Here is an 11,082-nt window from a genome sequence, read left to right on the forward strand (position 1 = left end):
GAATAGTGAAGCTTCTAGGATATTTAAGCTTCAGAGGTAACTTCTGTTACAGCACAACACGGCATTCCTCCGTTAGAGCAACGGTCTCTAAGTCATCGAGCTTCACTTTCTGAGAGAGAATACCTTTCATAAACCTCGCATAGCTAGGCATCTGTTCAAGAGCTTTAGCAAAAGGTATGTTGATATGAAGTTTCTTGAACACCTCCAGAAACTTCACAAACTGCTTATCCAACTTCTGCTTCTACAGCCTTTTAGGAAAATGAGGTGGAGGATAGACCTGTTTCTCCCTGTATTACCCTTAGGAGGAGTGTGTTCCACAGTTTTCTTCCTTGATTCCACTTCTGCTTCCTTCTGCACATCTTCTTCAGCCAAAACTTCAGATTCCGGAACTTGAGATTTTTCAGGGCTTGCAACCTTCCCAGACCTCAATATAATTGCCTTAACCTGCTCTTCTGCTTCCCTCTTGCCTGGAACTTCTATATCACTAGAAAGCATTTCTGGTAGTCAATTCAATAAGGCGTTAGCATTTTGTCCTATCTGGTTCTCCAGAGTCTTGATAGAAATAGGCTGGCTTTGGCATAAAAGAGCCTGGTTTTTACACATAAGCCTCAACTCCTCCAATTCAGATTTTTCAATTGAAGATAGACCTGCACCACCATGAGTTTGATGTTGAAGTTGGAGTTGTTTTCTTGGTTCAAATTATTGCTAAAAACCTAGAGAATTAAATCGTTTGGATCCAAACTGCTGATAAGGCTGTTGTACCACATTCTGATTGTTGCTCCAGCTGAAGTTAGGATGATTCCAGTTGTCAAGATGATAAGTGTTTGGAACTGGTTGCTGCGATAACTGAAAGTTGCTCACAAACTGAGATGATTCACTAGATATAGCGCATTGCTCTGTCGCATGTGAACGTGCACACAGCTCACAAACTATCATCCTCTGATGAACTCCATAGTTAGCCAGTAAATCGATCTTCATAGACAACGCCTTTAGTTGAGCAGTGATAGTCGTAGCTTTATCCACTTCAAGAATTCCTGTTATCTTGCCCTGTGGCAATCTCTGGGTTGGATACTGATATTCATTAGTAGCCATCAACTCAATTAGATCATAAGCTTCATCATATATCTTAGCCCATAAGGCTCTACCTGATGCTACATCGAGCATGGGTCTGGACTGTTCTCCCAAACCATTATAGAAGCAATTGATGATCATCCAATCAGGCACTCCATGATGAGGACACTTCCTAAGCATCTCCTTGTAGCGCTCCCAAGCATCATACAGAGTTTCTCCCAATTGCTGCGCAAATTTAGTAATAGCATTCCTGATTGCAACTGTCTTCGCCATAGGGAAGCCTTAGAGAGAATGGGAATAGTCTCAGTTTTACCGCATCCTCAGATACACCATTGGACCTGAAGGTATCACAGATCTCTATAAAATCCCTGATGTGTATATTAGGATCTTCTATTGGAGCACCCCCAAACTGAATTGAATTATGTACCATCTGTATTATGCCAGGCTTGATCTCAAAGGAATGAGCTGCGATAGCTGGCCTGACAATGCTATATTGAACGTCATTGATCTTTGGTTGAGAATAACCCATAAATGCTTTCGTTCGTGCTGCTGGATCTCCCATTGTAATGAGTACCTGAAACACAACAAGTAAACCGTTAAAGTAAAAGAGTCCGAGTCAGTGAACTTTAATGATCACTGATGACAAGCACATAAACTAAAAATTAATACTGAGTCCTCAGCAGCGGCACCAAAAATTTGTTAGGGCAAAAACACGCGCTAAAATTCATGCAAGTATAAGCGTTCGCAAGTAGTATAAGATATAAATCAGATTTGTTCCCATAAAGACTGGTTTAGGTTAAGTTCAATTTATGCACCTATACAACAATGTATGGTTATCGCTCAATGCTAAGATAAATAGCAAATTGGGTTTTGATTAAACTAAGAGATTATACTAAATAGAATTAACTAAGAGAATTGAGGTTGAATTACTTATATGAGACAAACATGGGATTTCAACCTCATTTAATACTTCATTCAATAGCCTTTTTGTTCTTAACTTTAGCATGTAATGGTGATGACACTAATCAGATAACATAAAACTAGTAAATGCCAACTTTCGTTGTACGAATACCCTACTACCAAGCATCCACAAAAGATATAGAAGTTGAATAGACACAAATTATGCTTAGTCCTTATATGTCTATAAGAATTAAAAACATAACGGTTTAATGCACAAGTTATCTATAATGAATATATAGGGCAAGTAAGATGGTTAAAATTACCTACGAATCATGCATAACAAATACATGAACCTATGCTAGCATGGCATGTTCTAAACCTCTATATTCACTGTCGCTTCAATAGAGATTAACACGCTATCTTATATGTTAACTATGCACATAAGATGAATAAGCATAACCAATACTAGGATATCAATCAATCACCACACACCAAGATATTGAAACAAATTAACTATAGAAATCCATAAGTAAATCTGTTAGAACCCCACGATAACGATTAGTTCATAACTGAACTCATCGTCATCATGGGTTCCAATCAAAGCATGATAATAAGTAATAATAGAGTACTAGGGTTCAAAGACAAATCGAAAACAAGCATCCAAGTATCAACTATATTAAAGAAAATAAGAGTCTTCTTCTCTGTAGCCTTCTGGTGCTCTCTAGGTCTTCTTATTGCTCTCTCAGGTCTCCTTCTTGTTAAAAATGTATTTTTATTGATATATATAGGCTTCTGGTTGTTCTGGGCTTCCAGACTCTCAAAATCAGACTGGAATCAGGATTCTGTGAAAATGACCCGGCGCGGCCGTGTGCTATCCCAGCGTGGGCGCGCTCTGTTCCTGTGCTTCCAGCGCGGCCGCCCCTCTTCACAGCGTGGATGCGTTGTGCTTCTGTTGTTTCAGCGCGGCCGCCCCACCTCCCAGTACGGGCACGCCATGCTTCTGTAGTTGGAATTCTGAATTTTCTTCTTTTTGCTGTAACTTTTGCTCCACTCATTAGAATTTGATGAATAAGCAGTCCACGCGAAGCTAAAGAGATTCTCTACAACTTAAGAATGGTCTAGGATTCCAATTCTGATATATGTTCATCATATATTTAATAAAATCTCCATTCTTCCTCCAACTAGTGCCTGAGATGCAAAAACACAAAAACACATCAAAATACCAACAACTTGAGTCCAAACCACCAACTTAAGTCTAAAATGAAGCATTCCAAGTAGATATAAAATCCACTTATCATTTACCACATGCTCCCCCTCACTGGTTGGCTCTGCTTGATTGACTTGGATTGTTGATTCTATCTCCCCCTTTTTGATATCATCAAGTAGAGTGGAGGTAGAAGTTTGTGCAGCCACCAGCTTTTGCAGCAACTGAGTTTGCTGTGCTTGATATAGTTGGATACCTTTGAGAGATGCTTCTATTTCTGTTAGCCTTGCATCCAAGGAATCCACTTTAGTGACAAGATTAGAATTCTTCCTTAGTTGTCTGTTAATGTCAAGCATTGTTGCATTTGGAAGTTTAGCATCCAATCTTTCAGAGACATCCTTCTTTACTTGGTCAATATAAGTTTTGATTGAATTGACATCTTGTTGTGTTGAAGAGCTTGGATTTGATGGAGTTGTAGAGACTTGAGATGTGCCTGTAGAAGCTTCTTGATGCTAGCATTAGTAGTGGCTTGAAGAGCATTGTATGTCTGTTAGATGATGTGAAAAAGAGTTGTCTTGAAATACTGCTCATCACACTCTTTAGAAAACACCCAAGGAGGAATGTTTGATCTAGAGCTAGGGCCTTCTTCCCCCCTATGTCCATGAACTCTTCACAATCATCACCATCATCTCCAAAAAAGTCTTCAGACTCACCAGTACCATAGTCAACATCATCACCAACTCTAGGTGGCATGGCTATGATGGCATCCTTTGCTCTTTGCATTAATTCAGTTGTGTGTACCAAGTTAAGCATTTTTTCTACATTTTCATTGCCCTGTCCAGCCAAAAGTTAATATGCTGGAACAGGATGAGTAAATGTCTCAGCATCCAAAGAGATGGAGTCTATGATAGCTTGATCATGCTGAAGTAGAGTCTCTCTATCTGCATCATTGACATTCATTGACTCACTAACAATGTTGTCCATCCTTATTTCTCATGTACCTGCATTTCTCTCATTTTCTCTATTTTTTTGCATCAAGGGCTCCCCTTAGATCACCACCCTCACACCCTCACATTTACCTTCTAAGGTGGAACTCCTCTCACTTTCTTTTGCCAGGATGGAAGAAATAGACTACATGTTTTCTCTCTTTTCCTCTCCTTTTGCCTGGGAGCAACCCAGCCTCTCACTCATTTCACTCCCTTCCCTCAGTCCTAAGAGTGATTGCACAACAACTAACTCATCTAGACATGTCACAATTGTTGAATTTTTAGCTTGTGTAGAGAGTACCGACGGATGAGGAACATACATCGGGATAGTAGTTAGGCTAACCGACGGATGACTGCTGTTAGACACATCCGTCGGGATACAATCACTAACCGACATATGAACAATATCCATCCGAATAGAAGAAATGAATGAGTTTGGAGTGTAGACTATTGTAGACTCTGTGCAGATTGATGAGAATTTGGGCACAGATGTCTCAATATATCCTGAAATAATTGGCAAGTGAGCCAACAAATCATCTAAAAGATGATGCTCACTTGCACTAGATTTTGGCTTCCCCAACAGAGTTAAAGAAGGGGAATCAGGAATTGATGTGTTAATCAAATCCACATCCAGAGAATTTGTGGGAGAGTTTGGTGTTTGAGGTGCTTCTATCACTAAAGATTTTCACCGTGACTCCACATTTAGTGGAGCCACATCAAGCTGAATTTAAGATGGTGCAGTGACTGAGTCTTTTGCTCCAGTTTGCATTGTGTGTGTTCCCTGTGCATCCCCAAGGGTTTTAGATCTCTTCTTTCTGGCATAGTTTTGAGGTGAACTTGTGTCCCTTGCCCTCTTGGCCTATGCTCCTGGTTGGGAGCTTGTTTCAATAGTGACATCCTTTTGGGAGGATGAAACTAGAGTTGTACTAATTTCCTTATTAATCACCATAGTTTGTTGGGAAACTGTGATGTGGCTAGGCTTGGATGCACTCACCTCTCCAACCTTATCCTTAGGGTTTCTTTAATTTTCACCCTGTCCCTCACCCAACACACTATCCTGCACACTCCCCTCTTTAGGTTTGGTAGATTTTGTAACTGTTTTCTTTTGAGAGAAACCAGAAGGGGCTTTCTTTGTTTTGGATTTTGAAGATTTTGTTATGGTAGCTTGGGTAGGCATCTGTTGGGTTATTGACACAGATGCCATAGCTACACTTAAAGGCAATGAAATTTGTGAGGTTGGAAGAGTAGAGACAGTGGTATTTACCTCACTTACATGAGGGCCCTCCATGATTGGAAAGTAGAAGAGGGGCACCTCTTTGTGGTGACTTGCTCTATTAAGATTTGCAATGATTCTCCTTTCTTGAACCTAACAATTCAGTTTGTTGGTTGGATTCTCAATAGCAATATTCTCAATAAGATGGTTAGCAAGCATCGTAAATAATCTAACATAATAGACATTTTTACCTCTCTTATTAACTTCCCCTAACTTATAACCTAACTCAAACATGATCATGTCACTGAAATTAAAGTACTATCAGTAACTAGCATATAAAACATGTTAAGCATGGCAATATTATAAGAATTAAAATTACTCACTTTACCAGAAAACACTTTGGTAACTACATCACACAAATAACTCCACTCTTTTCTAAGACCTAGCCTTCTAATCTCACTTAACTTAGAGGTAGGGAGAGCATAGCCAATAGAATTAAGCATGGTAACTAAATTAGCATCTGTGTGTTGAACAGTAGTAGTGTTTTCAGGAATTTTAAAGCATGCTTGAATTGTATCACTTTTAATGCAGAACTGCTTACCTTTAGGAGTGAAAGTTATGGTCTTGTCAGTAGACTAGTACACAACTATTGTCCATATCTCCTCCATAACTTCACAGTAGATTGTGGGTGATACCAGCATAGCATAACTGAGTTTGCATTCCTTCACAAAGTTCATCATTTTGTGAAAATCTTCAGATTGTGGAATCTCCTTGTTTACAAGAGCTACGAAGTTGTTATTTTCATAGATGAATCCAGACTGAGACATGATTTTGACGACTGGTGCCATTGTTAAAGTAAGGAAATTTACAGAGAGAAAGAGAGTATTTGATTTGGAGAAGAATAGAGTTAGAGCAATTGATTCGAGAATGATAAATGAAAAGAATGAAAATGAATTTTACTTTTATACTATCTCAGAAATAAACTGTCAAAAATAATAAAGTGAAATAAAGTAACCAATCATGTAACACCCCCAGATCCGGGGTCAGGGATCCGGGTCGACACGGTCTTTCTTTCCATAAATATCACTTATCTTAATTAAAAGTAAATACCCTCATGCTGTGACCCCACAATAACACATACTACAACATGTTATAGTCTCAGAGATGAAATTGAAATAAGTACAAGTCCTTGAATCCATCATTTAAAAGTTATTACAACCCAAAATGATTACTTAATAAGTTTCTAGTTAGTTGCCATTATCCAACACAAGTTATAATTATACATAATTGATTCCCAAAAGTAAAATTCCTGGCCTACAGATAGATCTACCTCTGCAGCTATAGCAGCTATGATATCAATGGGAAGACGCGGGACGCTTCCCACGCTCTTGCGCTGGGTCTGCTTGAGTCTGGCCATCCTTCCTAACTGTTGTTGTGTGATGAAGAAATGAAGCAAGAGTGAGCATTACATCTCACAAGATAATATATAGTTTAATCAATAATGCAAGTATCTAAATAGATAACCTACTGGAAATCTTTATCAAGTGTAAGATAATTACTTACTGGATATAAGCTTTAAGGAAGATGAAGTTATCAAATACTTCAATATACTTATATCATTTTAGAAAACTACTCAAACTACCACTGTTCAAAGTATAATAAGTTTTCAAAGGTTTCTCACATAGATGGGACTACCACATAAGACTTGAATAGATTCAATCTTTGAAATATTGTTTAAAAGAAATGAAGTTACGAGATACTTTATTTGAAGGAAACATCATTATAACCATTTAACCTTGTCAACACTTCAGCAATCACCCATCCGTAGCCTTTCTATCAAAATGCTCTGGGTAGTGTTGCAGAAATATCCAAACAGGATGATGAACTCATTACGGGAGTTTTTTGTGCCAGGAAGACCACTCATGATGATCCAGTCGCAAAAGTGCAACCCCACCATTTTCTACATGTAGAGGAGAACAGTCGGATTTACTTGTGAACCGAACACTAGACTCCTAAGGAATGGACCGTCTTAGTGGAACTTCCGGGCCATTTGGGCCAATCTAATAAGGCTGGTCCGACACCACACGACCACTTACGCCACTCCTAGTTCAGATGAAATCCATGACTCTGAAACATAAAACTCGTCCGCCCTTTCCCCAAGTAGAAACTTGTTGATACGGCTCCACCAAGAAGTCGTATCTAGTTGGAAAGGAAAACTCACCGATATTTCCCAGGCGATGTCTGTTAATCGATTAACTTATTCCAAGAATTTTACTTCCCGAGTGTTGGGTAAGAAATCAAAAACTCTTTTATCAAAACAACAACTTCGTTGTAAATATAAAAATACATCACGGAGCCGGATCCCTCAGATTTTTGAGTGAGTATTTTAATCCCCTTCGAAAGGAAGATCTTAAATTTGAAAACGAGTTTTGGGATCCGCTCTAACCTTCCAAAAATAGTTTTGATAAGTTTGAAACTAATCTCTGGAAATATTTAAAGTAAGAATGATTTGATAGTATCAATTATTTTCTGAATACTTGGCAAATATCGAAACATTATTCTTTAATAAAATAAAGAATATTATTTAATAAAATAAGCAGAGTCATAAGTCCTCGAATGAATATTCAAAATAATATTCATTAAATAAAATAAGCGGAGTCATAAGTCCTCGAATGAATATTAAAAATAATATTCATTAAATAAAATAAGCGGAGTCATAAGTCCTCGAATTAATATTCAAAATAATATTCATTAAATAAAATAAGCGGAGTCATAATTCCTCGAATGAATATTCAAAATAATATTCATTTATAATATAAAATATCGAATAAACATTATTTGTTAAATAGTTTGGAAAGCTATATAAATATATATATAATATACTCGGGAACATCGCCTCCCGGTATAGAAAATGTCCAACTCTGGGTCCCCTATATTAAGGGTATACGCAAGTACTGCTTATCTCTAGCATAGGTATTATGCAGTTTATAATCAATTGAATCAATAATGAGATATCAAAATTATAGAACAGACATGCATATATATATATATCATATCAACATGCTCCAATATATCGCAAGACTTGCTAATAACAACCATGCACTTATCACAAGATAATGCACAAACAAATATATACATCACAACAACAGTATAACAAGTAGAAAATTTTCCAGAGCGACTGGGGATGGTAAAAGGCCTGGGGCGAGTCTAGTAACCTATAAACAACATATAAGTTGGAATTAAACCACGGTCTCTTAATAAACTAGACTTTAACCAATTGGACCCTAACGTTCGCTTTTGCGCCTAACGATTCACAAAAGTCACTCGAGTACCTTCGGCTCCACTATTTTTATAAACTTAACCGTTACGAATTTTAAGGCGACTCTTTCGCAAATACTCTACCAACTGACCAATTAACCTTATATAATTGTTTCGTATTCCAATTAGTCATTTAAGGGCTTTAATCAAGGTTTCAAAGTAAGGCGAGGGGTAATGGTTCGTTCGCGCAATGTCGTTACTTAAAACGATCGTTTCTCCTAAACCGTACATCGGATCTAAGCGAACCACATATCAAAATGAAGATTACGACACGATCTAGCTAAACATGGCAAAGTTACAGATTAGACAGTTAGCTCTTTGTCCTGAACATTAAGAACAAGCAGTTGTATGAAAACGGGCATTACGACGGCTATGTTTACGCGATTACCAAAGTTTAAACTACTCCAATCAACTCACAACCACCAATACAACCAAAATTTATCCAAACCTTACTACATCAGTCCATAACCTCATGATTTTCTCAACTCATTCAATCATAAACAAGAGCTACTAACTATACTTAAGGTTCATTAACCAATAACCAAGATTTATAACTCAAAATCATTACAAACCCAACCAAACTCTAAACATACAAAAATTATGCTTCTCATGAACTATATTAATCAAAACCACTCATAAATACTCAAAGTGAAGCTTAGGTTATGAGATTTTACCTTCCTTGGTGAGTAGAAGTAACTAAGAAGCTTGGAATAGCCCTTGCAAGTCCTTACAAAAGCTAAATCTAACCAAAAACACAAGATCAAACAATTTAAAATTCTTAAAAACACTATTCACTATCTTCTTTAATGATTTATTGAAAAATATTGTGAAGGAATTGGGAGCTTAAACACCTCAGATAGCCATAACTAATCATAAAGAACCTTGGATAATTACCTTGCAATTTAACAAAGCTTGGATCTTGAGTTATGGATTTTCTTCTTTCTTGAAAAAGAAAAAGCCGAGCGCTTTGTTCTTGAGAAAAAAAGTCAACTTCTCATTTTTGTGTTATGATATTTTGCTTGGTTGATTCCCTTTTGGCTTGGCAATTTTAGATCTTTTACCATGGCAACTTTTACTTGGCCAAGAATCATCCAACAAAACACTTCTTCTTGTCATGCTTATGTCACCATGCTTGTGTCATCTTGTTAACACATGTCTTCTCCTTGTTGGTGTAATGACATCATCATCCACTAACCTCTTTGATTAACCCTTAATTACTTGGCTAATGACCGTTTATTTGTTATACGGTTTTTTTAACTTTCGTTCTCGTTTGTCGTTTGAGGGATCATATCCACGATTTTATTACAGGGTTCCCCTAACCTTTATCAATATTTTATATTCCTTTTATGATCCTCTCTATAATACTTGAATTTAAATCCTTTTAATCATGTTACCTTATACTCAATTCTTTCGGTATCTGGTGGATTTTCGGGAAAAATCAAAGTGTTCAAATTTGGATTCTGACGATCTTTACATACACTTATATACTTTATGGAGTACTAATAAGATCTAAGAATATCAATAAAAGAAATCCTACATAGTATGGCATGAAAAGTTTTCTTAATCAGCATAATCAGCAAAATCACTATTCATAAGGATTACAAAAAGTCCAAGATTTTTGGGGTTATTACAGTCTCCCCTCCTTAAAAGGATTCCGTCCCGGAATTAGATAGAAAACAAATGGGGGTACTTTTCTAGCATTGCGCTCTCTAGTTCCCAAGTTGACTCCTCCATATTATGATTCTGCCATAGCACTCTGATTAGCTTGATTACCTTGTTTCGAAGCACTTGCTCCTTTTTATCCATAATCTTCACCGGTTGCTCCACGTAAGTCAGGTCTGGTTGCATGTCCACATGCTCGTATTCCACTATGTGCTGGCATCCCGATGATACTTCCTTAGCATTGACACATGGAACATATTATGAACTTATTGCAGGTTCGGGGGTAGGGCTAGCTCATAAGCTAACCTCCCAATCCGTCTTAGTATCTCAAAAGGTCCAATGTATCTTGGGCTTAGTTTTCCTTTCTTTCTGAACCTCATCAATCCTTTCCAAGGGGATACCTTTAGCAGTACTAAGTCCCCTACTGAATACTCCTTATCCTTTCGGGCCAAGTCTGTATACCTCTTCTGTCGGTCTTGGGCTGCTACAAGCAGTCCTCTGATGAGATCCACTATGTCTTTGGTCCTTTGGACCACTTCGTGTTTGAGCATCTTTCACTCTCCCACTTCATCCCAGTATAAGAGAGATCGACACCTTCTTCCGTACAGGGCCTCATAAGGTGGCATTCTGATGCTGGCATGAAAGCTATTATTATAAGAAAACTCGATCAACGACAAGTGATCATCCCAACTTTCTTTAAAGTCTATTGTACAGACTCTCAACATATG

At 37.6% G+C, this 11,082-nt stretch overlaps 1 non-coding gene across 1 annotated transcript; it reads left to right on the plus strand.

Moving 5' to 3' along the window:
• The first annotated feature begins 1,222 nt into the window (after positions 1–1,222).
• On the plus strand, positions 1,223–1,329 carry LOC141722368 (small nucleolar RNA R71). Its single transcript, XR_012575387.1, has one exon. It is a non-coding gene; the product is annotated as a small nucleolar RNA R71 (small nucleolar RNA).
• Positions 1,330–11,082: the final 9,753 nt, after the last annotated feature.

The sequence above is a fragment of the Apium graveolens genome, chromosome 4 (assembly GCF_009905375.1).
Source record: "Apium graveolens cultivar Ventura chromosome 4, ASM990537v1, whole genome shotgun sequence".
Taxonomy (NCBI): domain Eukaryota; kingdom Viridiplantae; phylum Streptophyta; class Magnoliopsida; order Apiales; family Apiaceae; genus Apium; species Apium graveolens.